Source organism: Ursus arctos, unplaced genomic scaffold (genome assembly GCF_023065955.2).
Source record: "Ursus arctos isolate Adak ecotype North America unplaced genomic scaffold, UrsArc2.0 scaffold_7, whole genome shotgun sequence".
Classification (NCBI taxonomy): Eukaryota; Metazoa; Chordata; class Mammalia; order Carnivora; family Ursidae; genus Ursus; species Ursus arctos.
Window position 1 is genome coordinate 39855955 of NW_026623089.1, and position 20175 is coordinate 39876129.

Below are 20175 nucleotides of genomic sequence, written 5' to 3' on the forward strand. Positions count from 1 at the left end.
AAAACCACAAGGTCAAACCAAAATGGTCAAAACCACAAGGAGATACCATCTCACACCAGTAAGAATGGAGGTTCCTCAAGAAGTTAAAAATAGAGCTACCCTACGAGGTGGCAACTGCACTACTAGATATTTAACCCAAAAATACAAATGTAGTGACCCGAAGGGGCATATGCATCACAATGTTCATAGCAGCAATGTCCACAATAGGCAAACTGTGGAAAGAGCCCAGATGTCCATCGACAGATGAATGGATAAAGAAGATGCGGTGTGTATATATATATATATATATATATATATATATACACACACACACACACACACACACAACAAAATACTACTCAGCTATCAGAAAAGATGCATACTTACCATTTACATTGATGTGGATGGAACTGGAAGGTATTATGATGAGTGAAAGACAATTATCATATGGTTTCACTCATATGTGGAATATAAGAAACAGCACAGAGGATCATAGGGGAAGGGAGGGAAAACTGAATGGCAAGTCATCAGAGAGGGAGAAAAACCATAAGGGACTCTTAATTATAGGAAACAAACTGAGGGTTGGTGGAGGGGAGGTGGTGGGGGGATGCAGTAATTGGGTGATGGGCATTAAGGACAGCACATGCTGTGATGAGCACTGGGTGGGTGCAACTGATAAATACTGAACACTACATCTGAAACTAGTAATGTACTATATGTTGGCCAACTGAATTATATTTTAAAAAGAAGGAACAGTGACTGAAATGATTATAAAAACACTAAAAAACCCTCCACAAATTGCTGTCATACTACAAGAGAGAAAAAGAGAGAAATAAAGTTTGCCACCATTGGAGATGACAGGTAATTAATTTTCAGAGTAGACATCAAGTTCAGAGTTTCAGAGTTCAAAGAGTTTTCGGAGTTAAAAAGTTGATAAATCAAAGGAAAATAGGCATTTACCTCATCTTTTTAGGAAAAACTGTAGTTCAATCCTAGTTGACAAGGGAAATGCCTTTTTAATGGCGGATAGCTGGCTAATAGATCAGAAGGATGACAGGGTTAGAAAAGGCAACATTTCGTGAGCCCAAGTGAAATAACTGGTTTAGACAAGGCTCATCAATAAAGGCTAAGAAAATTTAGGCAAAGGCTACTGGGAAACAGAATACTCTCGGGGAACCAAACTATTGCCTCACTGATCAGTTGTTAATTACAAAGAAGGAGAAATAAAACCCATCTTTGTAATTGATAGATCTAATGAATACCACCATAACCAAATGACTACAATTTGGGCACACAACCTGGTGTTATAGGTCTTGAGTTATGAATGAATATAATGTACACAGGAGCATATAAGCCAAAAAACCTAAATACAATTCTGCCTCTAGACCCAACCTTCTATTTTTAGGAAACACAGTGGCTGCAGATACAAGTTAAATGCCACAAGGAAACAATCATACAAATTCAGAATGTGGAACATTCTGCAAGACAACTGGCCTTATCTTTTTAAGAAGGCAATATCATGGGAGAAAAAGTACAGGCAGGGACACCTGTAGTAGTCTACCCTTATCTGAGGTTTTGCTTTCCATGATTTTGACCATGATCCAGAAGCAAATGAAGCCCCTTCTGATCTACCATCAGCATGTCAATACTAGCCTAACACTATTCATAATACCTACATCATTCATCTCACTTCATCTCATCACATAAGCATTTTATCACCTCACATCATCACAAGAAGGGTAAGTACAGTACAAGATATTTAGAGGGAGACCACATTCACATAACTTTTATATAATGATGATTGTTTTGTTTTATTATTGTTATTAATCTCTTACTGTGCCTAATTTACAAATTAAACTTTACTGTAGGTATACATATATTGGAAAAAAATAGGGTTTGGTACTACCTGTAGTTTCAGGCATCCACTGGGTGTCTTGCAACATATACTCCACAGATGGAGAGGCACACTAAGTGTCTAAAGCAACAACAAATGTTATGCATGAACTCTGAACCCTGGTTTGAGAAAACCATCTACAAATGGACAACTAAAGAAACCTGAATACAGACTAAAACTTAAGGTTTCTTGTTAAAAGAATGACATCTGTAGGAAAATGTGTTTAATTTTAGGAGATGAACTGCAGCATTTAGGGGTCAAACGCATGCACATAAAGCCTCTATTAAGAGAAATATAAACAAATATTACAAAATGTTAACAACTGTATCCAAATGGTAGTCTGGGGTGCTCATTGTACTATTCTTTCAATTTGTATGTTTGAACATTTTTTTTTTTTAGATTTTATTTATTTGAGAGCGAGAGAGAGACAGAGTGCACGCGTCAGCAGGGGAGGGACAGAGGGACAAGCCGACTCCCCACTGAGCAGTGAGCCCAATGCAGGGCTTGATCCCAGGACCCTGAGATCATGTTATGTTATGAGCCGAAGACAGACACTTAACCAGCTGAGCCACCAGGCGCCCCTGAAGATTCTTAAAGTAGTTTGGGAATGGTGTGGGGGAATGAAATTAAAAAAAAAAAAAAAAAAAGGCTTGCCGAATGATGAACTGTAAAGCACCAAAATATAGTACTAGCAGATTCTACAGACAAACTTTCAGATTTTAAACCAGTGTCCCATAACACACACACTGCATAAACATTAGAAAGGTGGAGCATGAAGGAGGGAATCAGTTTAAGAAACACTTTCCATCTTCCAAAAGTTTAAAATATCAACCAAAACCCTGCTGATAAAATCACCTGAGAGAGGACACCTCCAATATCTCTCATTTTCTTAGAAGAAGAAAGGGGACTACAAAAGAGATATCATTTTCACTCTTCAATTACAACAGCTTAAGGAGTAGCAGAAAATTTTATAACTTACAAATTTCAGAAATACAGAAAATGAGTTGGAGGATCAAGAACATAAATTAACTCACGAAGAGCATAAGTTAATTAATATGTATATATAAGTAGCACATTAAATCAAAATCCATACGATTTCATATATCTTATATTAATAATGGATTTCACAGAATTAATTTCTCTTTTTAATCCTTTACTAGTGGCTGTGCTGTAGATATATACTGCTTGCTACAAGGCATAACCATAAGCCCCAAAGTCAAACCCTTCTTAATGACTTAGAAGACAATCCTGGGGCTTCTCTTTGTGGAACAAATTTAAAATTTTAACTTAACTGAGTAGATACTTCCCTATGCCTGTTCCACTATATCTGAGATTCTACAGTCGCATAACTATGACGATCTCATGCTGATAAATGTCAGCTCCTTTCATACATAACTGTCCTTTGATACTCCTGACAGACATGGAAATGTTACCCTAGCTTTAACTCTCTCAAACTTTGCAAAAATATCATTTTCTCTGCCATTTGTTTCCTCCCTTTTCTACCCCTAAATCTGTTTTCCCCTTCTGTAATAATTGCTATAACGTATACATATGGCTACATAATACATAATGTATATATAATAATGCTAATACTCAACATCTCACCTTGAGAAAAACTAAAACTATATATACTGGAAATCTTATGAAATAGGCCTCCATCGAGCTAATAAATTACTTTGGTGAACTAGGTAATTCAGAGCACTCTCTTATTGAGAACAAGAAAAACTGGACACCCCTTCCCCCAGGAGAAATCAGAGAAGCAAACAAAAACCCCACACCTCTTTGAAGGCATCAGAATGCTAACAAGGCAGTAAAAAAAGGTAAGGAGGCTAAGGTAAGATTTGAGACAGTAAGGAAATTCTCAGAGGGGGGGCGAGGCATCTGGGGCCATTTTTCCCAGGTTGCATCTGTCAATTCCATATAGGTAACTGAGAAGCTGGGCTGAACTTTTCACAGATCTGCAAGGCTGAGAGAGTTAAATATTGGAGGTAAGGGCCCAATGCAGTATGGGAATAGAGAAATTGGGGGGTGGGGGCTTATAACATCCCTGGTTTTATGTTAGGACCCCCAAAGAATCATATTCTGGGTGTAAAGAAAACATAAAACAGACCAGCCTTTGCAGAGTTTGGAGCCCAGCTTTGAAACATTTCAGTCTCTAACTGGATTAAGATGATCCAGGATGGCTAGTTCCACTAGCTAGCCTCCTACTGAAAGTAAACACAAGTCCTTTATGGAAGGAGATAACATCATCCCTAAACCTTGAACTATCCCTAGACTTTTGCATATATAATGTCTTAAGAAACATCCAAGTATAAAAGACCAAAACAATATGATGAAAAACTGAGTGACACAAAGCCTACAGGAAAATACCTACAAAGGATCAAAATAATGAAGTTACCCAATACAGACATGCTTAACATTTTCAAAGAATTTTTTTTTTTTTTTTTTAAACTCAGAAGGCACTTGGGTGGCTCAGTTGGTTACCCATCTGTCTTTGGTTCAGGTCATGACCCCAGGGTCCTGGGATCCAGCCCCGAGTTGAGCTCCCTGCTTCCCCTCTCCCTCTGCACCAAAGCCATCCCTGCCGCCCCGCACCGCCTGGCTCGTGCTCGCTTTCTCTCTCTCCCTCAAATAAATAAAATCTTCTAAAACACAAAAAACAAAAACAGAATCATGAAAAACTGGCCCAAGACAAAACCCTGATAACTTTGAAATTTCAAATCATACCTCATTTCCTATTCCTCAGGTTCATCTCCGGTTAAATATTCCACAGCTGTTCTAAACCTTCCTTATTCCTTACTCCCCTTAGGTCCACACACACCCAAAAAGAACATCTACTAAAGTAAGAAAAATGTGTCATTCAATAAAAAGAATTCTACACCCAGAAAAAAGCCCTTTAACCTGCCTTGTTGGTACATTCTCTGAGAGGGAATACATCCCATTAATTTGCCATAAGAGCATGAACTGTTACAGAGAACCACCAAAGCTCAATCAGAGATTTTCAAGCGTTTTACATCATAACCCATTACAGACAACCTCTGGGTGTATCTATATATAAGTACACTCAACTTAATTTAAACACAAATTTCAAAAAAACCTTTTTACTAAAATAATCAAGACAGGGTGGCTGATATAATGACAGACAAACAGATTAATGGAATAGAACTGACAGTCCAGGAAAAAGCATATTTAAAAAAAAAAAAACAAGGATGACAAGACATAAAAAAGCACAGTATTTGCAACAAATAGTGCTAGGACAATTGCAGGTCCACATGCAAAAGAATGGAGTCAGATCCCTTCTGCACACCATACACAAAAAAATTAACTCAAAATGGATCACAGAACTAAATGTAAGAGCTCAAAATATAAAACTTTTAGAAGGAAACACGGGAGTGATCTTCATAACCTTGAGTTAGGTGATGGCTTCTTACATAAAACACCAAAAACACAAGCAACAACAAAAGAAACAGAAACTGGATTTCATTAAAATTAAAATCTTTTCTCCTGGAAACAATACTATCAAAAAACTGAAAACCCCGAAAACAGGTGAAAATATCTGCAAATCACATGTCTGATGAGGGACTTTTATCTACACTACATAAAGAACACAACTTAAAAACAAAAAGGTAACCCAATTTAAAAACAGGCAAAGAATCTGAATAAACATTTTCCCCAAGATATACAAATGGCCAATAAGCACATGTAATGATGATCAACATCATCAGCCATCAGAGAAGTGCAAATCGAAACCACAACGAAATGCCACTTCCCACCCATTAGGAAGGCTATATCAAAAGACAAACAGTCACAGGCACTGATAGGATGCAGAGAAACTGGAACCTTTGTACCTTGCTGGTGGTAATGTAAAATGGTGCAGCCACTTTGAAAAGCCACTAGGCAGTTCCTCAAAATGTGAAACATGGAATTATCCATACAACCAACAATTCCAATCCAATGTGGTTATATACCCAAAGGAACTGAAAACACATCACACAGCAACTTGTACATGAATGTTCATGACAGCATGACTTAAGGCAGCCAAATGCCCACCAACTGAAGAATGGATAAATAAAATGTGGTACACCTGTAGAATGGAATATTACTAGGCCATAAAAAGGAATGAAGTACTAATCATGCTACAAAATAAATGAACCTTGAAAACATTATGCTAACTAAAATAAACCAAGTCACAAAAGACTATATACTACATGATTATATTTACATAAAATGCTTAAAATAAGCAAATCTATAGAGATAAAAAGTAGAGAATAAGTGGTTGCTTGGGGCTGGGGTAAAAGTGGGGGGCTGTACAGGAATGGGGGGAGTGACTGCTAATAGGTATGGAGTTTTTGGAGTGACAAATATGTTCTAAACTTAGGCTGTGGTGATGGTAGCACTATTCCATGAGTACACAAAAAAATAACTTGTATACTTCAAATAGGTGAACTGTAATGGTATGTGAATTAAATCTCAACAAAGCTGATAAAAAATTCTTAGCCCCTTTACTACTTTTGATATTCTACTGTGATATATACTTGTGACATTATACTGTGATATTTTCTATTTCATTTCATTTAAAAATACAACATTAGTTGTAATCTCCTAAATTCATGACTGGCAATTTGAAAAACACTGCCAGAGTCCTCTCACAGTAAAAACGATGCCCGCTTCTCCTATTATCAGGACTAATCCCATCACACCCCACATCCCAGAAAAAGTCCAACCCTTCCTGGTCATCTTCCCCCAAGTTCTTACTGCCACGGTATTGAGTACATTCCTCCATTTTACCCAATCTTCCAATTCTCCTAAGCCCTTCACTGGCCTGAAGTTCCTAATTTGTGATAGTCAAATCTAGCTGATTATACTACCTTTACCATTCTTTATTATCATCTACCCTCCTTCCAATTCTTCCCCACTGATTAAGGATGCTGGCAACTAGTTCACAGTAAGTATCCTTACTTCCTCACCACCTGCTTGTCTTCACCATTTATGGAGACTGACCCCTTTAAGAGCTCAGCCTTTTTTTATTCACTGGCCTCCTCATTTCCACAGACTTTTCATTCAATTCCACCTTAGTAGCCCACTCCCAAAGCCCATCCTGGGTATTAACATCGCTAGAAACTACCGTACATGTTAAATCTCTATTTTGAGCATCCCACTCTGACCAACACATTCAATCCTTATAGATCATTACTTTATCCCATCCCACTCACCTCCAACAATTCTAATTGAAATTTCCAATACACTGATGCTACCACTTCCTTACTATCCATCCTGACTTCACCTCCTTTCTTATCCAGTTAAGATTTTATGATTCATCACCACTCCTGTAAGCACTCCCTTAAAAAAAAAAAAAAAAGCCCTTATTTCCCTTGTCCCTTCCCTTTTCCTTATTTCATACTGACCTAGTTTTATGTGTCACTTTTGTGGGATGATGGTCCTGTTATTCAATCAAAAACAAATCTAAGTGTTGCTGTGAAGATATTTTGCAGATGTTGCTAACATCCACAGTCAGTAGACTTTAAGTACAGGACATAATCCTCAATAATGTGGGCGCACCTCATCCAATCTGTTGAAATGTTTTAAGAGCAAAACTGAGGTTTCCCTGAGGAAGAGGAAATTCTGCTTCAAGTCTGCAGCATCAGCTCCTGCCCAAAAGCTTTCTGATGGACTGCCCTACAGATTTCCAACTTGCCAGCCCCCGTAACTGTATAAGCAAATTCCCTGAACTCTCCTTGTGTATACATACATACATATCTGTTACTGATGCTATTCTTTGAGAACTCTGATACACCTAGCAAAACCTCACCCCAGAAGCTGATCTGCCTGTGTTTTTATCTAACCAGTTAAATAATGCTGGGAGCGGGGGGGGGGTGGGGGGGGTGGAATCACAAAACCAGGCTAATATCACTTTAAATTCAAGATTTCAAACCTTAAAAGAATAATCAATCAATACTTTCTGGCACACTGCTTCAAACTTCCCACACTCCCTCCCTCCCCCACCCACGCCCATACCAATCTCCTACTTCACTGAGAAAACAGAAACTAGGACAAAAAATGAATGCCAGAAAGATAAGCCTTCATCTTCCAACCACCAAACTTCCTTGCAAGAAAGGGCACACAATTTTTCTGCATTCCCTCCTATATGATAGACAATCTTTAACAAAGGCCAATCTCTCTACCCATGCTCTCCATTCCCTTCCCTGTGTATTCTCCTTTTCATTGCTAAGCCCTACATTTTCCTTTATCTACCCACTTACTTTCCCTTCATGGCTAATCTTTAAAAAGCTGTCTACATACACTGTAACTGCATTTGCTCATTTCTCATTCACTCAAAAAACTTTCATTCAGTGTCTTTCAACTGACTTCAATTAGTTTTCTTCCTCTTCATTTTAATAAAACTCATCGACATCACCAACAATTTCCCACTTAATCTCTCTGTGCCTGCTTCCTCATCCATAAAATAGGAATAACAGTAAACAGAGACTACTTCATAGAGCTATTTTGTGATGTTTAAACACTTTAACAGAGGTTAAGCACTAGAACAGTGCATGATAAATAATAAGCACTGAATAACTATCATTTATTGTATTATTAGCATATTCTAGATTCTTGTTTTCCCTTGGTTTTGATTTCTTATTTCTAGCTTATTCAACATTATGTGAGTCCTGGCTCACACATGGCTTTCAATGGCAAAAGACTGAAAACCACCTAAATGTACATCAAAAACGGGGCTACTTAAATCAATGTTATACCTGTATAACGGTGTTACAGACTGAATTTTTGTGTCCCCTTTGGGACTTCCGGAGGTAATTAGGACTACAAGAACTCATGAAGATGGGACCCCCATGATGGCATTAGTGTCATAAAAAGAGGAAGAGAGAGCAGACACTCCCTCTCTCCCTGTGAGGACACAGTGAAGTGACATCTGCAAGCCAGGAAGAGTCCTCACACGAACCAAATCTCTGAGCACCTTGACCTTGCACTTCCCAGGCTCTAGAACTGGAATGTCTATTGTTTAAGCCACCAAGTCTATGGTATTTTGCCATAGCAGCCCAAGCTAAGACACTGTGGTGAAAGAAAGAAAAGAAAAGAAAAAAGAAAAGAAAAGGAAAGGAAAGGAAAGGAAAGAAAAAGCATCATATTTATGTCCTGATATGACTAGTAGGAAACCATCCTAAGCTATATTGTTAAAAATAAAAGGTAAAGGATATTGTGCATAGTATGCAACAACTTAAATGAAAAAGGAGATGAAGGCAGAGGACATACGTTATATATGTAAGACATACAATCCATCATTGGCAATTCCAAAATCTGTAAAGCTCAGAAAAAATATTTTTTATAAGTTTAGTACAAACCTGTTTGGTGTCAAAATCTGTCAGTAATTTCCATAAGACTTTATAATCTTTATCTTTATTGTACTATCTATGCTTCTGATATAGAAATATTAATGCATTTAATTACAAGATGCTACACATTCCCCTCCAATTAGGGATTTTGAATAATACACGAGACGCACTATACTACCTTTCCACAGCACACCCCCCCCCCCAAATACAGAACAAAACAAAACCCCTTAATTCTGAAATACATCTGGATCAAGGGTTTTGGACAAGGAATTATATATCTCTATTTACTTGCACATACATAACCTATCTTTAAGTGATTCACAGGAAACATAACACTGTTTCCATGTGGAGGAACTGGCTGTGCAGAATGGGAAGGGGACTATGCTGTACATCTTTTTAAATCTTCTTGAAATTCTGAGTCAAAGTGAATACATTACTTAAAAATGTAAATAAAATTACTAAAACTTTTCAACTCTCAGCTATATGCTTTGGTTTTTATTTGTTTTGACTAAAAAGTAACTCTTAAGTCACAGAGAAATCTATATAGTGATGGCTTTCCTTTATTTCACTTTTGGTTGACCCATATGGCAGCTGAGAGTCAGACAGTCACCCTCTAAGGAGCAAGTCAGAGAAGAGTGAGTATCCATCCTTATTAACAGTTTTTAGCTGATGTCTTGATGCCTCATGCCGAGCAAAGAAGGTTTTTCTTTTCTAGTGACCCCCAAAATGTATTGTTTTTCTTTTCTAGTGACCCCAAAATATGGTGGGGCTTAGGCCCCTTAGCAACAGGAAGCAGTGAAACCCATACTTCTCAATATTAGAAAAACTTAAGAAATGCTCCAAGCATAAGTCTAGCTGTAAGTCTTCAGAGCTTCAATACAGAAGAGTTTAAGGGCTCTGATTAGTATATGAGTAGCATCTTTTCTATCTGCTTTTCATATACTTCTTTTAATATCTTATTGTGTTCCAAAATGGATTTGAGGATATAAGGTTTATCTTTTCTTATGATTTAGATTTTGACTTATCTGTGACGCATTCTCATCTTTAACCAGAAATTAGGAAAGATAACACTTGATTTTTGTGGTTTATCTAGTGAGTATATTTTAAAAGGCAAGGTGAGAGATATATGGTTTGGAAATCCCCAAATGCTCCAACATCCAGCACTCAGGCTTCAAGATTAAAGAAATTCCCAATGAAACGCCTATCAATATCTGGTTCCTTGCCTTAGGAGATAAATGCACTTATGTTTGTCCTTATTTCTCATCAGGTTATACGCACGGAAAGTAGAGACTAATTTCTACTTCCTGTTGCATCCACATCACTTAATACCTGCCCTGGTATAGATGACTTCTCAATGAATACTGCCTGCGTAAAACCAGTGTCATTCCATAGCTGCTATCCTCAAGAAGGAGAAAGAAATCTGACGTACCAATATAACCACTGAAGCACTACACAGAAAACTTAGGAAAACACAGGAAAAATATTTCAAGATGCTACTTATAACTTCCCTCATTTTTCTAGAGACCTCTAAAAAGTGCTTAATGAGCTGCTGTAGTTGCCCGGTCTCTGACAAATTCGCAATCTTCACAGAGTCAAAAATTCCAGTAATATTAAAGATGCAACAGTATTCCATTTTCTTCAAATACGGAAAGAGGATACAGCTATTCCCAGCTCCTGGATTACCATTCTTTTAGAAATCTATGATAATCAACCTAGGAAAGCTTAGGCAAATCTCTGCAGTGGGAAAGGTACACACGGCAAAATAACTTTGTATTAGAGGATGTGACAAATAATTTTCTTTTAATATTTGCTTTTGGAACGTTTCCAAATTTTAAAGCAGAGAGAATTACTGGTCCAAATGTTAAACCATTTCAGTCAATTCAGATTAGATGAAGACAATCCAATTTTAAATAAAACCCCAAAGATGCAGAGGGAAACAACTGGCATTTCTGGAGAATTCAGACGCATACATGAAGTTAGTTTTTAATTTACTTGGCATTTTGCATTTGTTCCAAGTTAAAAATAATAAGTGATAATAATAGCTAAAATTTCCTGAATACTTACATCCAGCGTTCTACATACTGTATTAGTACCAAGCACTTTAAACGCGATGCCTTACTTAAACCTTATGGATCTATGAGATTATGTGGTATTATTATTCTCACTTGACAAATAATAAAAATAGGCCCGAAGATGTTATACAACCTGACCTAATCTGGCCATACAGTTAGTTAGATTTGGATCATGAATTTGAACTCAGAGCTGACCTTAAAACTCATGTTAACAATCACTATTAAGTTTGGGCTCCTTAACTTCTTAAAGAACTGGCAGATTTTAACCAAACCTGATGTACTACCAAAGGATAACAGGAGACTAACACATATTTGTACTTTATTGCTATATTTCTGATATAACCCACCACCCTGAAAAAGAACGGCAGCCAATAAGTTTTCTAAAAGATTTTATATACATACACACTCACATGAAATTTAAAAAATGGATTTCTATGAAATTTAGCCTGCCCAGATATTTGGGGCAGGCTTTTGTTTGTTTGGGGGAAGCCCTCTCATCAATCTTTTAAAAGAACATAAATTCACTATTTAGATATGCCTCTATTCCCTTCCCTGATCATAAGCTTCTTAAGGCTAATAAACTTCATTTTCACATCTTCCACTCTCTGAGAATAAGGAGTCTCATTAGTAAGTATGGTGTTGTGGAATGAATAAAATGTATCATTCAAATAACTCAAGTTTACAGTGAAATTTTTATTTGTTTTGTAAAAATGGATTACAGAAAATATTTGACTTAATTTTTTCTGCTTCTATAAATTACAAAAGTCTAAGTTTCATTGCTGTTCTTGATACAGGATTCAGATTATCACCAAAAGACTCTTTTTGTCCCAGTATGTTTTCTGAAGAAAAACCTATCTAAGGAACAACATTTTTATAGAAGAGTTCCAACAGCCTCAGTTCACAGTGCTAAATCCAAAAAGGTTAAGCAACTTTTCTATGGTTCTAGAACTTGTTAATGACAAAGTCTAGAAGACAGAATTGAGAAGTGAACCTAGGTCTGAATTCTGGACAGGTCTAGTTTCACCTATCGCCCTGAATGATAGGACAGCTCTTATTTCAATACTCCTGTCTCCTTTTAGGTAGTAAAGTCTGTTGACTCAGAACTCATTTCTGAAATCAAAGTTCAAGTTAATCGGCATTAGAGTAAGAAGACTAATTTTCTAAATGTTCATGTAAAGAACTCATGACTAAGACAATAAGCATCACAACTCCGAAATAGGCCAATGATTCATATCTAGAACTATGTGGCTATAATGACTTCCCTGCACTTCATGAATCAGAAAGGCTGCTACCCATACCATTGACTTGACCAGAGACCTCTAGAGAGCTGGCATCTTAATGTCGGACATTATTTTATACTTCTACATGTGCAACACAGCATCTGAACTATGTAGATGATTCAAATGTGTTCAAACTCAATTCACAGACAAAACAGACTAACATGGATCAGACTTCTACTCAACAACTTCCTTGACTGTCACTAGGTAGTTTGCGACTGGCCACTTACATTATTTTAAGTTGTTTCACTGAGCAGTGAATATCTTCACAAGGTCATTTCCATAATATTAGGCATTGAGTTAAGATTCTAACCTCATTAATTTGGGCAGAATTTATTCTTAAACTAATTTCCTTTCCAAGTGGCCTTTCTCCCAGGATCTAAAGGAGTATAAGGATATAGTTCCCTACTCTGCCAGGGCACAAAGACAGCACATTTCAAACTTATTAGTGGACTATACTCACCAAAAGAATCAGTGCTCTCTCTACCTTTAAACATAATTTAGAGTGGAAAGGGGAATAGCTGCTAATAGATACAGTTTTTCTTGGGGTGATGAAAATGTTCTGGAATTAGACAGCAGCGATCAATTGAGAACTTTGGGAATATATTAAAAACCACTGACGCACATGCTAAAAGGGTAAATTTTATGGTATGTGAATTATATCTCAATAAAGCTGTTATTTTTAAAAAACCAAAAGAAATTCATAAACAAAACAAAACAAAAACTGGTTTGACATGTAGCCTGAGCTACAGCCAAAGGATTTGTATCAGTAACCCTTCCTGAAATCTGACATACTGTAACTAGGCAAAGCAATAAAAGTTTGGTATCTCAAGATTTTCATTCCTTATCTTACTAAAGTATCATTTCCTTTTCACTCGTACTCTACATCAGGCAATAATGAGCTCACCTCAAATTCTCTCATATCCAGAACAAATGCTAAAATTTATTAAGTAGTGAGTGGAAAAAAGATATAACTTGGATAAATCAGTATTATTTGGGGTTTCAGGCCCACATGCTTCACTAATAGTAAAATTTTAAATTAAGTTAGGCCCAAATACTTCACCAAGGTAGAACTTTAAATTGAACATTTCAAAAAAATGCAATCAGAAATTAAACATCTCTAATAAAACTTTTATGTAGCTTATTTCCTAGCTTTTCCACTTACAAGTGTCATCAGAAACTTTTCAAGCAATATTCACAAAAAAAACAAACACAATCATTTTAGACCCCTATTGTAATATCACTATGTCTGTGTGTGATACACATACTAAAAAAGACATTCTAATTCTAGACAAGGTTTTGTTGTAGAATAACGAATTAGAAGTCATAGAAAAAAACTGATACTAAAATATTCAGAGGCACCTGGGTGGCTCAGCCAATTAAGCGTCTGCCTTCCCTTCAGGGCATGATCCCAAGGAGTCCCACTTCAGGCTCCCAGTTCAGTGAAGAGCCTGCTTCTCCCTCTCCCTCTGCTCCTCCCCCCATCCCCCGCCTCACTTGTGCTTGCTCTCACTCTCAAATAAATAAAATCTTTAAAAATAAATAAATAAAATATTCAAAAGCCCCCACTGTGGTGACAGATAATACATATGAATGAGTCATTTAGCCATCTGAAAGTGACAGTTTGCAAGAGGCTTCCAAAACTTTACAGAGAACTGTAAAGACTGGATTTTAAGACTGGATTTTAAATATTATTAATTATAAAGAGTTTTTCATCAGTCTGACTCTTATTGAACACTTACTTTATTTCAGGCTAAGTGCTGGAGACAGATGCAAGACAGGCCTGTCCTCAAGGAAGTCCCATTTTGATTGCTTGCTTTTGTCAGGCACAGCACTAAACATGTTCACTTACAGCATATGACCTCCTAGATTTAACCCACAGCAGGGATATCGGAGGTAAACATACCAATGACCGTAAGACTGTAACGCTGTTAAAACTGAAAAGTTAAATTTGTAAAGAAAGCCATTGCACATTTAGACCAATCTCCTAACTCTACTTCCCAATACAACATTGTAAGTCCCAGATTGTACTAAAATACAAAACAGTAAAATGACCCAGAGTATAACTATGCCTTTTTTAACACACACCACTTACATAATTGTCTCATTTAAAGGGACACCTATTATATTCCCGTCAAAGAATCCTCTTCCATTAAAAGATACTTCTCTTTACCTTCAAACTCTCCATCTGAGTACAGCACTGAACAGTTGCTGAATGAATGAATGAAATAAACAGATGTTCTAATAGCCAAGAAGATACTTGCCGAACGCTCATCTCAAAACACAATGGACTGACGACCAGAATTCTATTGAAAAGACTACTGAATTTCAGAGGTAAAAATAGTAACTACTGAACATTGATACCATGTAGTCAACATGTTATTAAGTTCACAGTAAACATCTGATGGCGGACTCAGAAATGAAAAGTGTTCATCACAATACTCTACAATGGACTTGGTTCTACCATCTAAGGATTGGGAACACAAGTGCAAGACAAAGAGAGGAGAGGGTGGGGTGAAAAAGTCAAAAGGTCACCACCGAGTGACCCTCAAGAGAAAAGCCCGCTGACCACTGAACCTCGTTCACAGCTTGCTGGACACCTTCCGCGCAAGTCGAGGGCCCGGGCTCCCCCTCGCAGCCCAGAGCTGAAGGCCACCCCAGCCTTTTTCGGCGCCGCTGACTGCGTTCGCCCAGAACCTTAGCACAAAGAAACCACCGAGAAACAAAAACACGGACCCCGTGGGCGCCAGGCGGGCGTCGGGACCTGGCGACCGGAGGAGCGCTCCCGGCTTTCCATCGCCGGGAGAGGCAGCCAGAGCGCGGAGGGCCGCCCTGGCGCCTCCGTCCGGACCTTCCCCGAAGTGTTCCAGAACTTGCCACCTCCCCCTCCATTTTCCCCTCCCGACGTGGACGCGGGACCCGCGGGAGGAGCGCGCGCGAGGACGGACGGGTGGAGCCGGGGCGGCGGGCAGGGGGCTGACGGCCGGGGCGCACCGGGGTCCCGGGGTCCCGCAGCCCCACGCCCCCTGGCCGGCCCCCGCCTCCCCGGCCGCTATTGTTCCCGCGCCGCCCCCGCCCGCTGCGCGCCCCCCGCCGCCGCGCGCTCCCGCCCCCACTCCCGGGAGGGGGTCACGGCTGAGGAAAAGGCGGCGGTGGCGGCGGCACAATAACATAAACACGGCGGGGCCGCCGGCCGCCCCGGCCCTGCGGCGCCCACTGCACTCACCCCGCAACGCAGCGAACGGCGACAGGAAAGCCCGCCGGCGGGACTGGCGCCGTCCGGGCTGTCGCCACGGCCGTTACCCAGGGTTGCTCGCGGCTCCGCGCTCCCGGCCGCGTCGTCCGGCCTCCGCCGCTCCGCTGAGTAACAGGGACGCGGGCCGTCACCGCGCACGCCCGCCCACGTCATCGCGCAGGACCCCGCCCCCGCGCCTCCGAAACAGTCCGCGGGGCGGGGCAGCCCCGGGGCCCGGATTGCGGGGGCGGGGCCCGCAGCCCGGGGGCGGGGCTACTATGGGGCAGGGAGGGCTCGCGGAGGTCGCCTGGAGGCGGGGCTGCGGGGAGAGCTTCAGAGAGCCAAGTGTGAGGGGCGTGTCGGGGAGCCGGTGGGGGCGGGGCCCTGCTCCTGGCACGTGGCGGCGTGTGGCCAGAACTCCCAGCTTTTTGGCCGGGGGCGTTCCACTGGCGGGAGCCAAAGCCTCAGGGGCTGCTCGCCTCAGGGTTTAAAAGTGAGGGGCGCTTAGGCCAAGCGGGCACCCCGGTCTGACCACACACCCAAGAGACAAAATGCTTCTTACCTTGACCAACAACACTTTACATTCTGAGGACACCTGTCCAGAGCCCAGCAACCTACAGCAAGTAACTGTTCTTTTCAGCCACATGGAAAAAACTGCCTCCTGTTTTCCCAAAATCCACCAGATTCAATGTATTACCTTATTTATCTCTGAGGCCCACAAAACGTGTATTTGTTATAGAAGTGACAAATTGGCAAGCCCTTAAATATACAACAATGGATGTCTAAATTACATTCATCCATGCAATAGAATACATCTCAGCAATTTAAATGCCACGTGCTCAAGGAATTCTTAACAATACAGAAAAATGCTGACAACATATCATTAAGAGAAAGAATGGGGTCCGTATATAATGATCCTACCTATATATTGCGTATACATGGAAAAAACCTGAAAAGAAATTTGCCAAATTATTTTAACAGTAGTTCATCTTTGGAGTCTGGAATGAAAGGTGAATTGGTTCTCTTTTATATTTGGGAATTTTTTCCCATGGTTTCCAAATGAAACAATTATGTTCATAATCAGAAAAAAGTACATTCATAATGAATACATAAGTATTTGTTGAATAAATGAGTGAATTCAAGAACACTATCTTCCCATGTCCTGTTGGGCTGGCCTGTTCCCAGTGATTCGAAATGAAATATATATGTGAGTAATCATTCATACATTCTCTCCCCATTTCCTTGCTCCCCCTCAGTCTTCTTTATTTCCCTCCTTCCTTTATTTCTCCAATAAATATCTATTGCATGTCCACTCTATGCCAGGCACTCTGCTAGCACTGGCAATATGATGGAGCTTACAGATGTAATCAACAGAATATGGAATTAATAATGGTAAACAAATGCAAAATGATCATTGCATTATAATGCAAACTGATATGGATACAAAGTATTGTGAAACTTATTGAGAGAATTGATAAGGCTAGCTAAGTCTTCCTTGAGGAACTGCCTCTTAAGCTAAGAATAGATTTAACTAGGCAGGAAATATTTCAGATGGAGGTAACTTGGTGTGCAAGGGTCCTGTGTTGAGAGGGAGCAGAGTGAGTTGGAGAAATTGGGAAAGGCCAGCACTGCTGGAAGAACAAGAAGGAGCTATGAGATGAAGTTGGGAAGACAGGAAAGAGACCTGACCTGACTTAGTGCAATCGTACTACCCATGTCTTTATCCTAAGTTCAATGGGAAGCCCTAACATGCTTCAGCAAAAAGGGTTCAGAATGGCATATTAAAAAGATTCCTTATTGGAAGGAGGCCAGGTGGATATAGAAGTAGTTTAGATGGCTGATGGTAAAAGCTTGGTCTAGGGTGATGGTCATGGAAACAGTAAAAGGAAGGATCTGAGGACCATTTAGGAGATCCAATGCAAAGAATTTGGTGACGGATTAGGTGGGTAGTGAAGGAAAGGGAGTCATCAAGGAAAACTCATACGTTTCTGGCTTGTGGCCAAAGGTGGATATTACTGCTGGTTCACCAAGATGGTAGTCTTGCCAGAAGATGAAGTTTGAGTGGGAAGTTTGAAGGTTTTTGATGCCGCGTGAAGAAATGCCACATTGGCAGTTGGATATACAGAGCAGGGCTCAGGCAGATAAGAGATAAATGTTGAACATTCAACATACATTCATGATAAAAAAAAAAAACCCTCTTAAAAAACTAAGCATAGAAAGAACATATCTCAACACAATATAGTCCATATATGACAAGCTCACAGCTAACATCATACTCAATGGTGAAAGACTGAAAACATTTCCTCTAGGATCAGGAATAAGACAAGGGTATCCACTCTCACTACTCCTATTCAACATAGTCCTAGAAGTCCTACTAGAGCAATCAGGCAAGAAAAAGAAATAAAAGGTATTCAAAGTAGAAAGGAAAAAGCAAAATTGTCTCTATTTGCAGATAACATGATTTTATATACAGAAAATCCTAAAGATTCAACCAAAAAACTCTTTAGATTTCATCAATGAATTCATCAAAGTTGTAGGATATAAAAATAACAGTATTTCTATACACTAACAGTGAATTTTCTGAAAAAGAAATAAAGAAACGGATCTCATTGACAGCAGCATCAAAAATAATAAAATATTTAGGAATAAATTTAACTTAGAAGTGAAAGATCTCTACTCTGAAAACTACAAAACATTGATGAAAGAAATGAATAAGATACAAATAAATGGAAAGGTAGCCTGTGTTCACGAATTGGGAGAATTAATATTGTTAAAAGGTCAATACTACCAAAAACCATCTATAGATTCAATGTAATCCTTAGCCAGGTTCCAGTGGCATTTTTTGCAGAAGTAGAAAAAAACATGCTTAAAATTCATATGGAATTACAAAAGACCCTGAACAGCCAAAGAAATCTTGAGAAAGAAGAACAAAGCAGGAGGCATCACACTACCTGGTTTCAAGCTATACTCTAAAGCTATAGTCATCAAAACAGTATGGTACTGGCATAAAAATGGACAAATCGGTCAATGGAACAGAATTGAGAGCCCAGAATAAACCCAGGCATATACACTCGACTAATATTTGACAAGGGAGCCAAGAATATTCAATGGAGAAAAGACAGTCTTTTCAATAAAAGATGCTGGGATAATTGTATATTCACAAGTAAAAGAATAAAACTGGGCCTATACCTTACACTACTCATAAAAATGAACTCAAAACGGATTGAAGACCTAAATGAAAGACCTGAAACCGTGAAACACTTAGAAGAAAACATAGGAATAAAACTCCTTGGCATGGGTCTTAGTAATGATTTTTTGGATGTGACACTTAAAAGTACAAGCAACAAAATCAAAAATAAACAGGTGGGACTACATCAAACTAAAAAGCGTCTGCACAGCAAAAGAAACAATCAACAAAGTGAAAAGATAACATACAGAATGGGAAAAAATATTTCCAAACCATATAAGGGGTTAATATCTAAAATATATAAAAAGAATTCAGATAATGCAATAGCAAAAAACCAAATAACCCAATTAAAAATGGGCAAAGCATCTCAATAGACATTTCTCCAAAGAAGGTATATGAAAGGCCAATAGGTACATGAGGAGATGCTCAACATCACTTGTCATTTGGGAAATGCAGATTTAAACCACAATATTACCTCACACCTGTTAGAATGGCCATCATCACAAAGACAAGAGAGAACAAATGCCTGCAAGGATGTGAAGAAAAGGGAATCATTGTGCACCATCAGTGAGATTGTGAATTGGTATAGCCACTATGAAAAGCAGTATGGAGGATCCACCCCCCCCCCAATTAAAAATAGACCCACTATATGATCCAGTAATTCCACTTCTGGAAATACATCCAAAGAGAATGAAGACACTAACTTGAAAAGATGTCGCACTCCCGTGTTCATTATTTACAATAGCCAAGACATGGAAACAACCCAAGTGTCCATCGATAGATGAATGGATAAGGAAGTTGTGGTATAAATATTTACAACGGAATATTATTCAGTCATATAAAAGGAGGAATCCCATTATTTGCAACAACATGGATGGACCTCGAAGGCAAATGCCAAGTGAAATCAGCGAGACAGAGAAAGACAAATACTATATCACTTATGTGTGGAATCTAAAAACAACAGCAACAGCAAAACCAAGCTCATAGAAAAAGAGATCAGATTTGTGGTTGGCAGAGAGTTGGGGGAGGGGGAATTGGGGAAGGTCAAAAGGTATAAATTTCCAGTTGTAAGATCAATAACTACTAGGGTTGTCACGTACAACATAATGTCTAGAGCTAACATTGATGTAGGATATATGGGAAAGCTGTTGAGAGAGTAAATCCAAAGAGTTCTCGTTACAA

General features: G+C 39.1%; 1 protein-coding gene across 4 annotated transcripts in view; it reads right to left on the reverse strand.

The window, feature by feature from the left end:
• MAPK8 (mitogen-activated protein kinase 8) overlaps positions 1-15983 on the reverse strand; it is a 105612-nt gene extending 89629 nt beyond the window's left edge. For 3 of the 4 annotated variants that reach the window (XM_026481528.4, XM_026481532.4, XM_048219233.2), the window contains exon 1: positions 15798-15983. The gene's annotated coding sequence lies outside the window, so the exon portion shown is untranslated. The remainder of the gene's footprint in view (positions 1-15797) is intronic. The other variant, XM_026481531.4, reaches the window with a different exon arrangement.
• Positions 15984-20175: the final 4192 nt, after the last annotated feature.